Source organism: Ziziphus jujuba, chromosome 2 (genome assembly GCF_031755915.1).
Source record: "Ziziphus jujuba cultivar Dongzao chromosome 2, ASM3175591v1".
NCBI classification, from domain to species: domain Eukaryota; kingdom Viridiplantae; phylum Streptophyta; class Magnoliopsida; order Rosales; family Rhamnaceae; genus Ziziphus; species Ziziphus jujuba.
The window spans coordinates 17118706-17137396 of record NC_083380.1 but is presented as its reverse complement, the minus strand read 5'-3'; positions in this window follow the sequence as shown (position 1 = coordinate 17137396).

Here is an 18691-nt window from a genome sequence, read left to right as displayed (position 1 = left end):
GAAAATTTATACTTGACGCACCACATCATATACCAGTGATGCCCTCCGATACCCAGCGTCCCGAGCACCGACTGGCGGGGAGGTTAAAGAGAGAAACTTGCATATGGCGCTTCGGCGTCCCGACAGCGCCGCTGCTGAAACCATCATCCCGGCCACGGAGGGGGGCGGCTGATGATCAATATATAAGACTTGCCTGCCCTCGGTCCAATGGCAACTCACAAGAGACATAATAACTTGCACGCTAATCCACATATACATCCAGAACACCAATACTGTATAACTGCGTCTAAAACCAATTATTAAATTTCTTATTACCGTACCGATTTTTCAAAAATCACCGTGGGAATTATACCATTTTCCAAATTCACGATCCCACATTTTCCTTTAACATTTCCGGTACAAAACCATCGATAACAATATACAAATAATTTTTTTCGAATCACGAGGTTCAATAAATAAGATTCCACGGGCATAATTATCAAATTTGAAACCACCAAATTAAATAAATAATTTCCTTAAAATATTTAAACCAATTATGCCCAAAAAAATAATATTAAAATCCAGATACGATTTATTACTGAAAATACCTTACTCATGCGTAATAAATACAATTAAATCACAATAAAATAATAATCGGGAATTTCTTAATAACCCAAAATTCCGTTTAGCATCAATGGGTATATATGTATATAAAATAATACTTTTTTCCCAATTATATTTAAATTCCACCATATGAGCAAATTCTAGATATCAAATTAACACAACATAAATATAATTAATTGCCCAAAATAGTTTTCAAGGTGGGTCACTCATCTGGAGCACGGAATTAACCTAAGATCCTCCATGGGATCAATTCCACGCGCACACATGCTCCTAGAACAGCAATTCACACATAGTCAAGTAAAATAATATTTTATTCGGGTAAATAATATCCGATACCCGGGGAGTTAAACACAAGCGTTAACCAAAATTGACGAATAATATACCAAAACGAAGCTTATGGAATGGGGATCACATTACCGGTCTCCATTGACCCTAATTCCACCGGTGGTGGCCGGAATTTACCCGGGAAGTACCGGTCGAATTTCATCTCCTCATAACTTTCGAACCACTTCAAATTTAAACAAATGGAGGCCATATTTGAAATCAGAGGACCCACAATAGGGGGAAAGGGGTGGAAGTCCGGTCTGGGTTGGCCGGAAACGGCGAGAATCGCCGGAAAAATTCAACCCGCCGCTACCGACTTCACCGGCCCAATTTGGGCGCTTCCGGAGGTGTCTGGCCGGGAAACTTGGAGGTCGGGATCGTCGGGAACTGGGCTTCACTGGTGGCCAGCACGTGTGGCCATCCGGTGGCCGGAAACGAAGAAACGGCGAGGGCCCGAGAGGAAGAAGAAGGCTTCGGGTGGGGGCTGGGTGTTTTCTCACATGGGGGAAAAGAAAAAAAAAGAAAAAAGAAAAGAAAAAGAAAGAAAAAGAAATAAAAAGAAAATAAATTAAAAATAATTAAATAATATTAAAAATAATATTATTATATAAAATAACAATAATAAGATAATATTGTATTAAGCATGGTTGACATGTGGCATCTCATCATAGTGACACATGGTCACATTTATTAAGTCACATGTGGCACATTGTTACATGTTTAAAAATAATATTAAAATAATACAGTATTTGAAAAACTCTACAGGTTCATAACTTTCAAACCACATGTCCAAATCGAATGTGCCGCTAGTCTACAGACTCGTATCGACGAGTACTTCACAACCATGCATGAGTCAAAGCTCAACTTTGCATGAATAAAAAGTCAACTCCAGCATCCCTTGGACAGTTTGGACCTCAACTTGATTTGTTCATAACTCGTGCTACTAGTTTACGAACTCATGCCAACGTGTACTTTGTAACGGTACCTCAATCAATCTAGAATTCCATCAGAGTCAAAAAGTCAACTTTTGACCCCTTGGTCAACAGTCAATGTCAACGATCAATGGTCAACTTCGGTCAAAGTTGGAAAATTTCCATTGTACTTTGAGACGGGGTGTTACAATCTTCCCCCCTTACAAAAATTTCATCACCGAAATTTCTTACGTCGCTGAAACGTATAAAAATATTGATTGTGGATTTGTGCCGCGAGCTTCCACGTCGCTTTCTCGACTAGATTAATTCACCATGAGACTTTTGATCTGAAAAATAGTCTTATTGACCTATACGCATTCTTCATGACTTAAAATCTGCACTGGTTGCTCCTTGCATGACAGGTCTTCGATATCCTTTCGTAGCAACAATACGTGAATTACGCTGCATACCAATGTCTGCTTTCCCAAAAATACTAACTTGCATACTACAAAACCAATTCTTCCAATAACCTCGTAGAAACTAAGGTAACGAGAACTTAGCTCTCTCTGTCAACCAAAGCGTACGACTCTCTCCTACGGAGATAATCTCAAAAACTTAATCTCGGACTTTGAACTCAACATCTTTTCCATGCACGTCAGCTTAACTCATTTGTCGATTCCTGAGCGGTCTTCAACTCTCTTGGATGACCTTCACCTTATTCATAGTCATCCGTAGGTGTTTGCATCCAATTCATGTTGGTCTTCGTATGGTGCTTCTTCTCACCTACTTCACTTCAATATAGTGGGGTTCGACACTGCCTTCTATATAGAATCTCATACGAAGACACCTCGATGCTTGCTTGGTGGCTAATATCATAACGAATCCTATCAATGGAAATTGCTCAATCCAGCTCCTTTTGACATTGCATAATGCACGGTCTCAACATAACTTCCAAGTGTGAATTCTGCACTTTGCTTGTCCATTGGCCTATGGTGAAAGGCGATGCAGTCGTTAAGTTTCGCTCCAAGTGTATCTGTATACACACAACTATATAGCTCTTCTTCCGAACTTGAGCAGCTTAACTTAGCAAGTATAATAGAGACCTCATCCACTATCACTACACTACCGTCATGCCTAGTAGTGAATTTTAACTTTCCTCATGTGCAACTTTCCTTCTCATGCCCACTAATTAAGGATATTCAAACTAGGCCACGAGAACACGATCTACAAGTCTTGGTCATAGTCGAACGCTAACCATAAAGTGCTTCTGAAGCATGCATCCTTAAATCAACAACCAACTCTCGTAACTCGATCAGCAATTCAAAAGGTAAGATTAGAACATAAATCTATTTTCCTCAAATACTGGTATCACCAAGTTAAGGTTGAGATTAATTCTCTTGTCTTCGATTACCCTCCTAGTACTTACAATTATAAAACCCTTGCTCCTCATTGATTAACCAATAGTTTTAACCTCGACAAACATCAATCTTTCTTTTAACTAAATTCATCAAGGTCATGAATAAAAATTTTCAACATCCAAATGCCATTCTTGAAAACCCTAAGTTCCCCCAATTTCAAATAAATTCCATGAATCCACACCTCAAGCAATAAGGAATTTAAATCTTAATTCTAGCATCACCACCAATACTATGAACAAATCACTAGATCCTTAACCCATAAAAGTATTCCACACTTCTTAAATTCTAACTACGTCTCAAAAATCATACTCCTTATCATTGTAAATTATCACCAACAATGTCAACCACCTTGAATTGATAAAGCACCACCAATACGAACCTTAAATCTTCAAGGAAATAAGATATCAAGATCTTAGCTTCTAGAATGAAAATAACCATGCTTAAACATCTAACCATGTCTAAGGAATCATCTTCATCTCATTAACCTCAACAACAACCAAGTAGAACTTTAATCGCTATCTGGATCTTGTTTGATTCTCTAAACGCTGTCGTACCTTCTCTTTGTGAACGATAGTTTAAGCACGAAATCCATGTTTACATCTCCCCGCCCGACACGAAAATGGGCAAAGATTGAAACTACCTCAAACGTTTCTATTCCCCACTTTTACTTGTCGGTGACTTAAGTACCTTTATTCGAATCCTGCAACTTCCTTTATCGTGCCAAACCATAATGTCATCTAGTGAGCATTCCATACATCTTTGTACCCTTGGGGTGTATCGTATATATTGAATCACGGGCTTCCTTTAGGATCTCCTTTTTAAACTCAACGATGTCCTACTCTTGGACTCTCAATTGGCGATACTTAAACCTTAAGTCGCTCTTGGAAAAACCATAACATAAAACAAATAATAAAATATATTTTTCAAATATACCACCAACATAAAATATACACAATTTATCAACCCAACTTAAATTTCCAAACTTCTTCAAAAATCAAAATATAATTTATGAAATTTACTAATTAAATCAATGGAATAATAATAAAAACATGAATAAATGCATAAAATCATATCTTAAAATCCATATCATAAAATGAAATATGCACGCTCGTAATGGAGGTACGTACGATATCTTCTAATATGCTACGTGATCCATGCTTCCAGCTGTCGTCAGCATTCTGCTACCAATACAAACCAGGATGGTTGCCCATATTGGCCGTCCGATCCCCTGGACTCATAGGCAACATGATTATGGGGCTAGCTCTACATGGACCACATTGGTTTGCCGCCTCCATATGGTGTAGTATATGTAGTATAATATCAACCAATATAACATACAAATACATGTACGAACATAAACAAAAAATACTTGAATAAAATACCCTTAATTTCAAATATCACTTTGGAAAGTATTTAATTTTTAATAATCGATCGAAAAAAATATCTTGACACCTTGAGGTTGATCGACACACATTCATACTCGGCAACGGGTATCGATTATGGGTGGTCACCTTGTTAAGTCGTTGGTAGCCGATACACACCCTTAGGCAATCATCCTTCTTCTCCATGAGTGAAACAAATGCCATTCACGATGATAAGCTTGACCTAATGAAACCTTTATTCACCAAATCTTGTAGCTGAGCCTTTAAGCTCCCTAAACTTTGATGGAGTCGCATGGTATGGCGATACGAAAAATAGATCGGTATCTAAAGCCAATTCAATGGTGATTTGATATCCTTTTTACGGTCGTAATCCAAGTAACTTGTTGGGAAAACGCTTTTGAATTGCTTCCCACTATGAGCAGTTCCAACGCTCACCATCTATTTGGGCATCAACCACATGGGTTAAATACATTTGACAACCATTCTCCAATATCTCCTTGGAGATGAGGATAGAAATTAACCACAGCAAAGGCCTCCTAACTCCTCCACGAAGCACCACTTCAAGTAAGCTGAATCACTTTAACTTTACTCCTTTATGCTAGCGGTCCATAAACATAAGATGCATAACTACTCAATCCATATCTAGGGTCGCTTTAGATCCCAAAAAGATTCACAGAATTGGATCTGCCCCATTACTTGAGCTTCGATAGAGAAAAGACAATCCTCGACCATTGACTAGGCCATAGGAATTCCCCCTTAGGATAGATGATTCTAATTGACACCCTCGAAGATTAGAGTTATTCAAACTCGGGCAACGAATTTGCTTCGAGACAAAGGGAAATAACGCTTTAAGATGACTAAAACGAGAGATTAGACACGGATGGGACGCACAACAATGCACAGTCCCTTAGGAATACTAGAACCTAGAGCTCTGATACCAACTACCAGGACCTGTCCAAAATTCCTCACCGGAACCCTAGACAAGTCCTGATCCCAGGGAAACCCTACCGGACCCTCCAATGGAAAATCCAGCAGAACCTCCCCTAAGGGTTGGACTTACCACAAATTTCCTGCACTGAAAACACACTTCTATGTACATCCCCTTATTCCTCCCACGTTACTACAATATGATTCCACAAATTTGCAGCACTCCAAGTGAATAACAGTAATCCAGTGCATAATTAATAACTAAATGTCCAATACAGTATACAGAGCATTATACAAAAAAATGTGGAATTAATACAATGTCAAATAAGGAAGCAATACAAGATGGAGAGGAAAAAGGAAAGAAATACTTCTTGGACTTTCGGCAATGAACTGAGACGTCGGGCTCGCCCGGAAGATCAACGTCTCCCAATCTGGACCTAGGGGAACAAAATTTAAAAATATGAGATGCTAATCATTTCAATGAGTGACTCTATCTACTGTACACTTTTAATGTTAATAATACAACAATAAAAGGAATTTAATTAATCAATACCAAACAAATAAATAAATAAATAAATAATAAACATTTGAAAGTAAGACTTTCTCTTAAAACCCTCACTATTCACTCCGTTGGAAATGTTCCCCTTTTAAAACATTTTCACTAAAACCCGATTGTTCATATGCCCAAAAATCAAGGAATCGTTAATTTAATAAATAATAATTAAATAATCCAAATATAAATAAAATGTAATAAAACACAATAAATAATTTTAAAATACTTTAGGGTTTGAAATTTCTATCAGAAAATTTATACTTGACGCACCACACCCAGCGTCCCGAGCACCGATTGGCGGGGAGGTTAAAGAGAGAAACTTGCATACGGCGCTTCGGCGTCCCGACAGCGCCGCTGCTGAAACCGTCATCCCGGCCACGGAGGGGGGCAGTTGATGCGCAATATATAAGACTTGCCTGCCCTCGGTCCAATGGCAACTCACGGGAGACATAATAACTTGCGCGCTAATCCACATAGGCATCCAGAACACCAATACTGTATGAGTGCATCTAAAACCAATTATTAACTTTCTTATTACCGTACCAATTTTCCAAAAATCATCGTGGAAATTATACCATTTTTCAAATTTACCATCCCACATTTTCCTTTAACATTTCCGGTACAAAACCATCGATAACAATATACAAATAATTTTTCTTGTATCACGAGGTTCAACAAATAATATTCCACGGGCATAATTATCAAATTTGAAACCACCAAATTAAACAAATAATTTCCTTAAAATATTTAAACCAATTATGCCTAAAAAAATAATATTAAAATCCAGATACGATTTATTACTGAAAATGCCTTACTCATGCGTAATAAATACAATTAAATCACAATAAAATAATAGGAAATTTCTTAACAATCCAAAATTCTGTTTAGCATCAATTGGTATATATGTATATAAAATAATATTTTTTTCCCAATTATATTTAAATTCCACCACATGAGCAAATTTTAGATATCAAATTAACATAACATAAATATAATTAATTGCCCAAAATAGTTTTCAAGTTGAGTCACTCACCTGGAGAACGGAATTAACCTAAGATCCTCCATGGGATCAATTCCACGACGCACACATGCTCCCAGAACAACAATTCACACATAGTTAAATAAAACAATATTTTATTCGGATAAATAATACCTGATATCCAGGGGATTAAACACAAACGTTAACCAAAATTGACGAATAATATACCAAAACGAAGCTTATGGAATAGGGATCACATTACCGATCTCCATTGACCCCAATTCCGCCAGTGGTGGCTGGAATTTGCCCGGAAAGTACCGGCCGAATTTCATCTCCTCATAACTTTTGAACCACTTTGAATTTAAACAATTAGAGGCCATACTTGAGCTCAGAGGACCCAAAATAGGGGGAAAGGGGTGGAAGACCGGACTAGGTTGGCCGGAAACGGCGAGAATCGCCGGAAAAATTCAACCCGCCGCCGCCGACTTCACCGGCCTGATCTGGGTGCTTCCGACTGCGTCTGGCCGGGAAACTTGGAGTTCCGGGTTGCCGGGAACTGGGCTTCACTGGTGGCCGGCGTGTGTGGCCGTCCGATGGCCGAAAACGAAGAAACGGCGAGGGCCCTAGAGGAAGAAGGAAAGGAAAGGAAGAAGAAGGCTTCGGGTGGGGCTGGGTGTTTTCTCACATGGGGGAAAAGAAAAAAAAAGAAAAAAGAAAAGAAAAAGAAAGAAAAAGAAAATAAATTAAAAATAAGCAAATAATATTATTATATAAAATAACAATAATAAAATAATATGGTATTAAGCATGGTTGACATGTGGCATCTCATCATAGTGACACATGGTCACATTTATTAAGTCACACGTGGCACATTGTTACACGTTTAAAAATAATATTAAAATAATACAGTATTTGAAAAACTCTACAGGTCCATAACTTTCAAACCATATGTCCAAATCGGATGTGCCACTAGTCTATGGACTCGTATCAATGAGTACTTCACAACCATGCATGAGTCAAAGCTCAAATTTGCATGAATAAAAAGTCAACTCGGACATCCCTTGGACAGTTTGGACCTCAACTTGTTTTGCTCATAACTTTCAAACCGTAGCTCCGTTTTCAATGTGTTACTAGTCTACGAACTCGTGCCAATGTGTACTTCGTAACGGTACCTCAGTCAACATAGAATTCCATCCGAGTCAAAAAGTCAACTTTTGACCCCTTGGTTAACGGTCAAAGTCAATGGTCAAAGGTCAACTTCGGTCAAAGTTTGAAAATTTTCGTTGTACTTTGGAACGGGGTGTCACACGCTTACCTAAATGCATTCTATATTCTTTTACCTCCATATCAGATTTGAGGCTGGTTTTCAATTTAAGTAACATTTTTATGTATCCATATGTACAAGTGTTGCTTTATCTCAACAGTATATAATTAGTCAACGTCAACAAATATTTGTGTTGTTTTGATCTGTCAATTACACGGAATTTTAGAGAATTTAGTTCAAAATGAATTGGTCTAGCATAGGCTATTGTTTACTTTTCAAGATTGACAAGCACCGAGAAATAGAAGATTGGCAGTTAGTTGATATGAAATTAATGAATTGACAGTAATTTGCACTAAGCACCTTATGTTCTCATATTGATTTTAAATCAGGTAGATGGGTTCTATCTTACTGAAGTCCATTTCAGTTATATGTCTTGAGAGTATGGATTAACTATTGTCGGGGTCAGATTCCCAAATCCTCTCATTCTTTTAGTTGATACATTGTAGTGATTTCCATTGAAATTTATTCTATGCGTGGATTGTAATTTGAAAAGTTGATGGATTATTTACTGCAACTCTTCAAGATCAATGAGGAAGTAGTTATTGATGCTACCAATAAGGGGAATATGGCACGTTTGCTACCAATACTAAAGTTAGAATTATCATATATTTTTTGTTTTTTCGTTTTTTTTTTGCAAGCTCTTTTTTTAAGATTTGATGCATTAATGTTTGTGCATAAAGTATATTTTTTTTATGAGCTGCGTGATAAACAAGGGAATGGAGATGAATATGTCTTTTGTGTTTTATTTGAGATTTGATAATATAGATCTGAATGCAAAATAGCTGCTTCAGTGTGCTTAACTTGGTTGATTACTAGATGCTCTGTTGGTGGTAGAAAATGCAATTTTTTTCTTTTCTTTTGTGGTTGGTTTGTTTCAGTTATGTTTCTAGCGTTTGGTTGTCTAGTTGCTTGAGACCTAGATTTTAACTTAAGTTATATTGATGGATTTTGCCCTATGATAGATAATTATTTTTTGGCAAGTAGTACTATGACTTTTTACATTTAGTATGCTCTGTAGAATGGTTACTAGATATATTGATAGAATAGGTGTGTTACATTATTAAGCCTATCCATTGTACATGCATAAAATTAACTCATTCTAGTTTACTAAATAAATATATAAATATTTAAGTTTTGTTATTTAAGTTCTGTTACTAATATTGATTTTTTTATTTTTTTCAACATTGGAGGAGCAAGTGATGGACCAAGTAGAAAATTGAAGCACACAATTTGAGATCGTATAGTTACAAGTGAATGCTGAGAAAATTACAAAGAACAAGGATTTGAAGCTCTAACAAACACACACACACTCTCAGAGAGAGATAAAGAGATAGAGAAGCATTAGAGGTGGTTTGTCCCCATTAATGTAAGTTGCTTTTTTGAACAAAATAGAAAATATTATGTAAACTAATTGAAAGAGTGTCATATAACTATATATGGTTCCGATAAGGCTGACAACCAAAACAGGACAAATACGTATTTTAAGATAACTCTGAATGAAGGAGTTTCACATTAGATGACATAGAGTTCTTCAGGAGAAAGTATGCTTATGACGCTTACAACAAAAAACTAAGCATATGAGTTGGGTGGTTGATTTATGAACAATATATTATCATTTTTACTCTTTTTTTTTTTGTTACTTTCGTCATGTTTATAGATGCATCTTTTTATTTTTTATTTTTTATATTTTTTATATTAGCCTTTTAAATGTAAAAATAATGATGGCTTATGATATTCATTTAATGAAGATAATGAGTTTCGATGTAAGGACAACTAATTTACCTTCTAGAAAATGTGGCATGTTTATTCAAATTCCATTATGCATAAAACCCTTAGATCTAGCTTAAGTGAAGCTTTTGGAAAATTTTCTGCTTGTTGGAAAAATTTTCCTCCAAGAGGAAATATTTTCCTCCTGTTAGAAAAAATTTCTTCCCGTCGAAAAATGTTGAAAAATATTTACTCCTGTCGGAAATCAATTTCCTCCACTTAGAAAATTAATTTCCAATAGATGAGTAAATTAATATTGAGCTAAAAAATAATGAGAGTGGAGACAAAATATGTCATGAGCCTAATGGATGGAAGTCAATGGATTTATTACCTATAAAATCTTTTAGTCTCATACATTGATATAAGTATTATTGACATTTCTTTAAAATAGAGTAGGACATAATACATATATATATATATATATATATATATATATATATATATATATACATATTAAATTTAATTAACCCTATATATATTTTAATGATAATTAATATATAAGATGAAGATGGATTTAACAAATAATGTATTGACTTTCAAAATCAATAACCAATTAAAAAGAAGAAAGAAATTGCTAATCATTTCCAGATTGCCTCTTTTCATTTAGGATTAAATTTATAATAAAATTGCTAAATACGTACTATACAATTGTCATAACATAAAAAAACACTAACAGGCGGGATAGAAAATGTGATGCGAATCCGCTAGAATTCGCTCAACTGACAACCCGCTGGGGCTCAAGCTAAGAAGTTTAAGGACAATCTTGATGCATTTATCCAGGGAGTAATTCATATTCAAAAGGGCTTGTCCATACTCGAAAATCTAAGACGTATCTTGAGCATACAAATGGTGGAAGCCGGTATGGACCCGGGTAGCGGTTTTGGTGCAATTATGGAGGTTGGGAAGCATGAAATGGTTCCGACATTTCATGGATTCAATACGTATGTCTAAGAGGACATGAAATCAAGTCAAAGCAGCTTCAAATTCGTCCAAAAAGGGGTTGTACAGACAGTTAGTAAATTTGGCCTTTTTTGCTGTATTTTGTGCTAGATTTACTGTATTGTGTTGAGTTGGCTTTTTCTCTTTCCTCCAAGCAAGGGAAACATGTGGGACTCCATAATAAGCTTATTTGGCATCCTACAAAGCATATTGAAGCTGATTTGGAGCTCAAATTGGTCAAAGAATGGTCAAAATCAACTTAGTCAAAAAACTAGTATTTTAGTTTCCTAATTTGATTCTACTTTTTGTTTTAGGAAATTATCCTTACTTTTTAGCTTTTATTTATTTATTTATTGGACAAATAAGTTTAGGAAAGTTATTATTTTATTATTTTCATTGTAAATTAATTAATTCCTACTTCAAAATAAAGGAATTAATTAATCCAAATTAGATTAAGAAAGGAGTGAGAATTTCGGCCACCATAGGAAACTACTTTGCATGGCTGGTTTTCCCTTTGTTTTTAGGGTTTATTTTATGACTTTGTAGCCTATTTAAATGCTTATTTTTCAATAAGAATTAAGATTGAATTTCATACAGAAAATTGCTTGTGAGATTGAATTCTCTTTATTCTTTTGAACACCTAAAACACCATTAGTAAATGAGTATTTTAGTTTTGACTTATCAATAGGACATCTATCACCTATTGTGGCGTCTTCGATATACCAAGTTTTCTAATCACAGGTTGGTTAGGGGTTGAGGTGACCTTGGAACTTAAATATATTTAGATCCAGACTAATATAATACGGGTTTAGGAACAGGTCATCTCAGGTTCGTATCAAAATGTCTCCATGATACAAAATAATTATCAAATGATATTAAATCATAATACTAAATTAAAGCTTCCTAATTCAAAGTATATGATAATAGATTCGTACATCTTTGCCTATAATATCTAACACCACCGTATCGGTTGCATCTACATCCAATAACATCTTCACCTTGAGATGGTATGCATTACATCCTTGGCCTACCGACTCACCTACGCGTCCATCTCGGTAGAATAACAATATGACTTGACACATCATTCGGAGCATGCCACTGTTTTTCGTCTAACACAGGGTAAATGGATTTAGCATAAGCCGCACGATATGCATCCGCAATTTAGTAATGAGAACACATGCCATTAGGAGTAATTTTGCGTTCTCTAAAAGAAGTAATACAATGGTCACAAGGATATTGAATAAGGTCGAAGACTTTGCATGAGCATATTTTTTATTGGAGGTTAACTGTGCCCTTCAAACTCCTACCTTCCATAAGAAACTTATACATATTAACAACCATGTATATTCTTACTTGTTCTCTCCATCTCCAATGCCAAAAGTGTAACACCCCGTCCTGAAGTACACCGAAAATTTCTCAAATTTGACCAAGGTTGACCGGGTTTGATCGTCGTTGACCGAAAAGGGATCAAATGTTGACTTTTTGCTCCTGATGAAATTTCACATTGACCGAGGTACCATTAAAAAGTACACATTTTCATGAGTTCATAGACTAGTAACACGTTGAAAACGGAGCTACGGTTTGAAAGTTGTGAGCAAAATAAGTTGAGGTCCAAACTGTCTATGGGGTGCCGGAGTTGCTTTTTGTTCATGCAAAGTTGAGCTTTGACTTATGCATGGTTGTGAAGTACTCGTCGATACGAGTCCGTAGATTAGCGGCACGTCCAATTTAGATATGTGGTTTGAAAGTTATGGACCTGTAGAGTTTTTCAAATACAATATTATTTTAATAATATTTTTAAATATGTGAACAATGTACCACGTGTGACTTAATAAAAGGTACCATGTGTCACAATGGTGAGATGCCACATGTCAACTATGGTTAAATACCATATTATTTTATTATTATTTTATACAATAATATTATTTTATTTTATTTCCTTTTTATTTCTTTTTCTTTTTCTTTTTTTTTTCCTTTTTTTCTTTTTTCTTTTTTTCTTTTCCCTCGATCCAGCCCCCCGATCCTTCTTCTTCTTCCTTCTTCTTCTTTCTTCTCTTTTCTTTCTTCTCTTCTTCGGGTCCATCGGCCTTCACCATTTCTGGCCACCCATTGCTCAGACGTGCCGGCCATAGACATAGCCCAGCCGCCGATGAGCTTGGCTACCAAATTTGGTGGCCAATCAGGTGGCGACGCGCCCAGATCGAGCGGTGTAAGCGGCGGCAGCCGTCCCTCTCTCTCTGGCCGAATCCGCCGTGTTCTGGCACACCCAAGCTGTACCGACCACACCAACCGGCAGCCCATCATGTGAGCTTTGTCGAAGTGTGCTCTGGTCACCGGGGAAGCTATTGACGCGTCGGGAAACCGCCATGGAAGCCGGTGGCAGCAGCCCATCCGGTGACTGGATTCCCGCCGTTTTCGACCGTGTTCTCGGTCCCTTCCCCTTAATTTGGATCCTCTGAAGCTGATGATGACCTTCAATTTCTCCAATTCAAGCTCGTTCATGGTGTACCGGGGGGGGGGGGGGGGGCGGCAAGTCGGCAAAGGCTTCCGACGAAAATTCCGGCCACCACCGGCGGTTTCAAGCCAATCGAAGGTCAGAATTTTATTCTCCATATCCTTAGCTTTGCATTGATATCTTGTTTGTAAATTATGGATGTGTATTTGAGAGGTTGGTATTTTTGATTAAATTATTAAATTAAATTGTATATTTTATATATATATATATATATATATATATATATATGTGTGTGTGTGTTTTCTGTATGCATGTGTATGGGAGTATTGATAAATACATGCATTATATATATAAATATATATATATACATGTGCGGTGATGTATATAAATACATAGTGATATGTGAATATATATTGAGATGTGTGAGTGGGTGTATATATATATATATATATATGTATAAATATGTATTGTTGAAGCCTTTGATTATGCATATCAAAATGTATTTATACATATGTATCTGGACATTGCGCTTGTTAAATTGGTTGTTAAAGGTTTTATCGTGTATATATATATATATTTAAATGTGTGAAAATGTAAATATATATATATATATATATATATATGCGAATATATACATAGATATCTATGGATGACTTATAATAAACTATATTGCAATATCTTTAATGTATTTCTGTATCTTTACTTGTATGTGAAATTGTATGTGGCTTTGATGATAAATTTTGGTATAAATTGAATTGAAGGATTGAGAAGAAAGAGATAATTATATTAAATTATTGTGATCAAGAATATCCGTATATTTGATTATTTATTATTTATTATTATTGTTTATGTATTTGATAAAAGCATATGAATTGGATTATATTTTATCTAAATTTAATATTATAATGTTATGAAGTTTATAGTTTTCCTTAAGATGCACCCATACACGTACCGGTGTTCTGTACTGTAAATGTGATTATGATAAGCGCTCAAGTTGTAATGTCTCCTGTGCGTTGCCATCGGACCGAGATGACGGTTTAAGTAGCGGTGCTATTGGGACGCCGAAGCGACCATATGTAAGTTTCTCTCTTTAACCTCCTGTCAGTCGGTGCTCGGGACGCTGGGTACCTTCGGGCACTACTGGTATATAGTATGATGCATCGAGTATATTATATATATATATATATGTGTGTGTGTGTGTGTTCGTACATATATTTGTATGTTATATTATTTGATATTATACTGTATATACCGCACCATACAGAGGCGGGGAACAAATGTGGTCCATGTAAAGCTAGCCTCATAACCATGTTAACTACAAGTCTAGGGGATCGGACGACCCACATAGGCAACCATCCTAATTTGTATTGGTAGCAAAGCGTCGGCGACAGCTGGAATTATGGATCACGTAGCATGTTAAAAGGTATCGTACGTATCTCCAATGCGAGCGTGCATATTTCATTTTATGCTATGGATTTTAAAATATGATTATATGAATTTATGTTATGTTATCTATTTGTGATTTAATTTCTTACTAATATTCTTAATCGATGTTATTACATTCTTATTACTATTAATTGTATTTAACTATTTAATTAATCATTATTGTCGCTGTTATCGGGATTGTTATTATTATTATAAAAATTATTTTTTATTGTAATTCCAATCTCTATTATTATCATTATTATAGTTATAGATGTTATTATTGATTATTATTTTTATTTTTATTAACATTATTATGAGATCTTTAATTTTAATTTTGTTATTATTTTTATTATTATTACTACCATACGGTACCTTCGGATAAGTATCACAGCCTACGGGTAAGAAAGATAGCCATGGGGCAAGTATAATAGTTCTCGGACAAGTGGTAGCCTTTGAATAGGTGAGATAGTCCTCAGACAAGTTACATTAATATATGTATGGGAATATGACAGCCCTCAGGCAAGTTGCATTAATATATGTGTGGGAATATAATAGCCCTCAGGCAAGTTACATCAATACCATCATCATTAGAATGTTTGTTATAGTCTCTTTTCTTGATTGCTAATGTGATGTTGCTTTACCTTTCTTTCTATGTTACGCATTGACATATTTGTAAAACGATATTTAAAGTGTATTTGACATGTGCAACACTAAGTGGGTGGTGTGGGCGGACGAGAATCTGTGATGGTATATTTTAATTGGTTATTTACTAAATTAATTTCATTATATGCCTTTTTATATAATTTGTTATCGAAGTGCTGCCAGTTGTGGAACTTAAATTGTAGTAATGTGGGAGGAATAAGGTGGTGTATATAGAAGTGTATTTTCAGTACAGGAAAATTTTGGTAAGTCCAATCCTTAGAGGAGGTTCTGCCGAATTTTCTATTGGAGGGTCCGGTAGGATTTCTCTGGGATCAGGGCTTGTCTAGGATTCCGGTGAGGAATTTTAGACGGACTCTGATAGAAAGCCAAAGGATATATTTGCTTATTGTCATCTATGCCCGCTGCAATATACATGTGTATTTCAGTGGGATCCAACTTCTTTGCACATCATCCATATATTCATTTTAACTTTAGCAAGTATTCCATTCGATCTATTTTAATAGAATTGAAAATCTCATCCTCTAACTCTAATTTTGTGCATTTTTTGCTGATGGAAATCATTATATTTTTGCCATTTTGATACTCCCAATGACCAACATTATTTTGCACCAATGTTCCATCGTATAAAACTGCAATTATAATATCATCATCTTCCATTTTACTATAAAAATTAAATGAATAACATTAAACTAAATTAATAAATATATAAAAATCTGAATAATACTAAACAAACATATTAACTGTCTCAAAAAAACCGATTCTGTTTTTTCTTCTGCCAAATATAACATTTTTCCTACTAGCTGAAATTAGCGGAAAACTAGCAGAAACCTAAGAAATTGGTGGAAATAACATAAGCTCATCTTTTTCGTCGATTTCCTCCGCTTTTACAAGATTTCGCGATTTTTCAGTTCTATACAATTTTTCTATCATTTTCACACCATATATCACCTAAGTATCTTTAAACTCAAATATAACAACTTATAAACTAATTTATTACATACCCATGTCAAAATTTTTTTAAAAGAAAGTGAGAAAATATAAGAGATGCCAAGGAGAACAAATACAAGACATGCAAAGGAGAAAATACATATCCATATTTAAAGTTTTATCTCATTTTAGCTTCGAAGGTTAGACAATACAAGAAAAAGAAAGTGAAAGCAAATGAAATGCCAAGGGGATCGGTGTTACAAGTGAAAATGTTTTTTTTTTTTTTTTTCAAAGAAAACCGATGCTTATTTGAGAAGGGAGAAAAAGGAAAGGGTAAGAGAAACAACATTTGTAATTTTCAATGGGTATATTACACTGCACACCCTCAAAGTTTTTATTAATTACAACCGGATATCTTTAGGAAGTTGTAAAAATATAAACATGAGGGTATCCAATTGTAATTAAAAAACAATTTCGAGAGTGTACAGTGTAATATACCTAATTTTCATAGTTAAGGGCATTTTTGTCTACAGTTGTTTTTTTTTTTTTTTTTTTTGCTATTTTTTAAATTTCCATTTATGGAGTGGCTATTTTTCAAAAAAAATCGGGACCTAAATTTACACCTCTAATCTGTAACAGTTAGTATAAAAGAATCTATTGTAATTAGATTATATGTTATCATAAAAAAAATATATGTAAATTACTTCATATATGTTGAGAATTAATAATTATCATTAAAAAAAAAAAGTAGAACAATTTGTTTGTCAAAAAAAAAATTAAAATAGAGACAAAAAGATAACTAATATACTCACCAAGCAAAGATATTCCATATGAAGTAAATGGTAAAATAATTTATGATAGTAAAATAATTTATGATATATTGGGAACAAATTTCTAATGTAAAACGAGAACATATTAATTATCATGTCAATGTCTTAAAAAATTGGCTCCATTAATGATTTACAATTGAAAATTTAGTTAGATGATTTCATTTAGGAACCGTTTAAATTGCCATAGTAGACTAACTACATTAAAGTTTAGCCCAATTACACGTTTTGAGAAAAAATAAGGATGCTGCTAGTTACACTGTCATCTTTGTTTTTTCCAATGCATTTGATGTAGTTTTTCTAAAATGTCTTTTACATTAAAAGTTTACAATGTTAAATTGTAAGTGTATTTATGTTAAGCCCTAGGAGTGGTCTATAAAATTAACCCTATTTATTAATTTCAATAGGTATTATAAAATATCTATGATGAACAAATAGACTTTTGGTATTTAACAATGTTATAACTTGTTTTATTGTGGTAAATAACTATATTGTTATAACTTTGCATATATATATATATATATACAAATTTGCTAAAGTGTGTGTTTGATTCCCTTTATAATATGCACATCTTACATCAAGTAATATGATGCATGAGGAAAGTGTCAGGTGGATGCAAGGGAAGTTTTTTATGGTGGAAGTTCGGTGCATTTGTTCACAAAATTTATATATATATATATATATATATATATATATATATATAAGTCCGATAACCATCAGTATATCTTGATAGAGTTTGGTGTTGCTGCCATATTGCAGGGTGGACTTTTCTCACAACATGTTGCAAAACTTGGTATCCGCATCAAAATTTATCAAGATATTTTAATAGTAGAATTTCTAATATATATATATACATAGATATATATATAATATCTTTACGGTATAGAATCTGCAAATTTTAATTTGTAAATGTCCGCAACATGCAATATATTGCTTAAAAAATATCAAATAATATATTTTTTAATGTGTATCTGCAAGTTAAATTTACATATATCCATACCATACAAAAAACTGTACATATATATAAATAGGCAACCAATTAACATACATAATCTAGGGCAAAGTTTTGCATAAATTATATAATTGAACATTAGGTTGGCTTATATTACTTCTCTGGGTACGAAATTTTTGTCTTAAGAGGGTGGTTTGAAATTTAAACTTGTTTTATTTATTTATTTATTTTTAATTATTAACAAGGTTAGGGTGTGCCGGCCTAGTCTTTTTTTAGGCGATGTTAAAGGCGCATTCCCCCACACGATCTTAATAC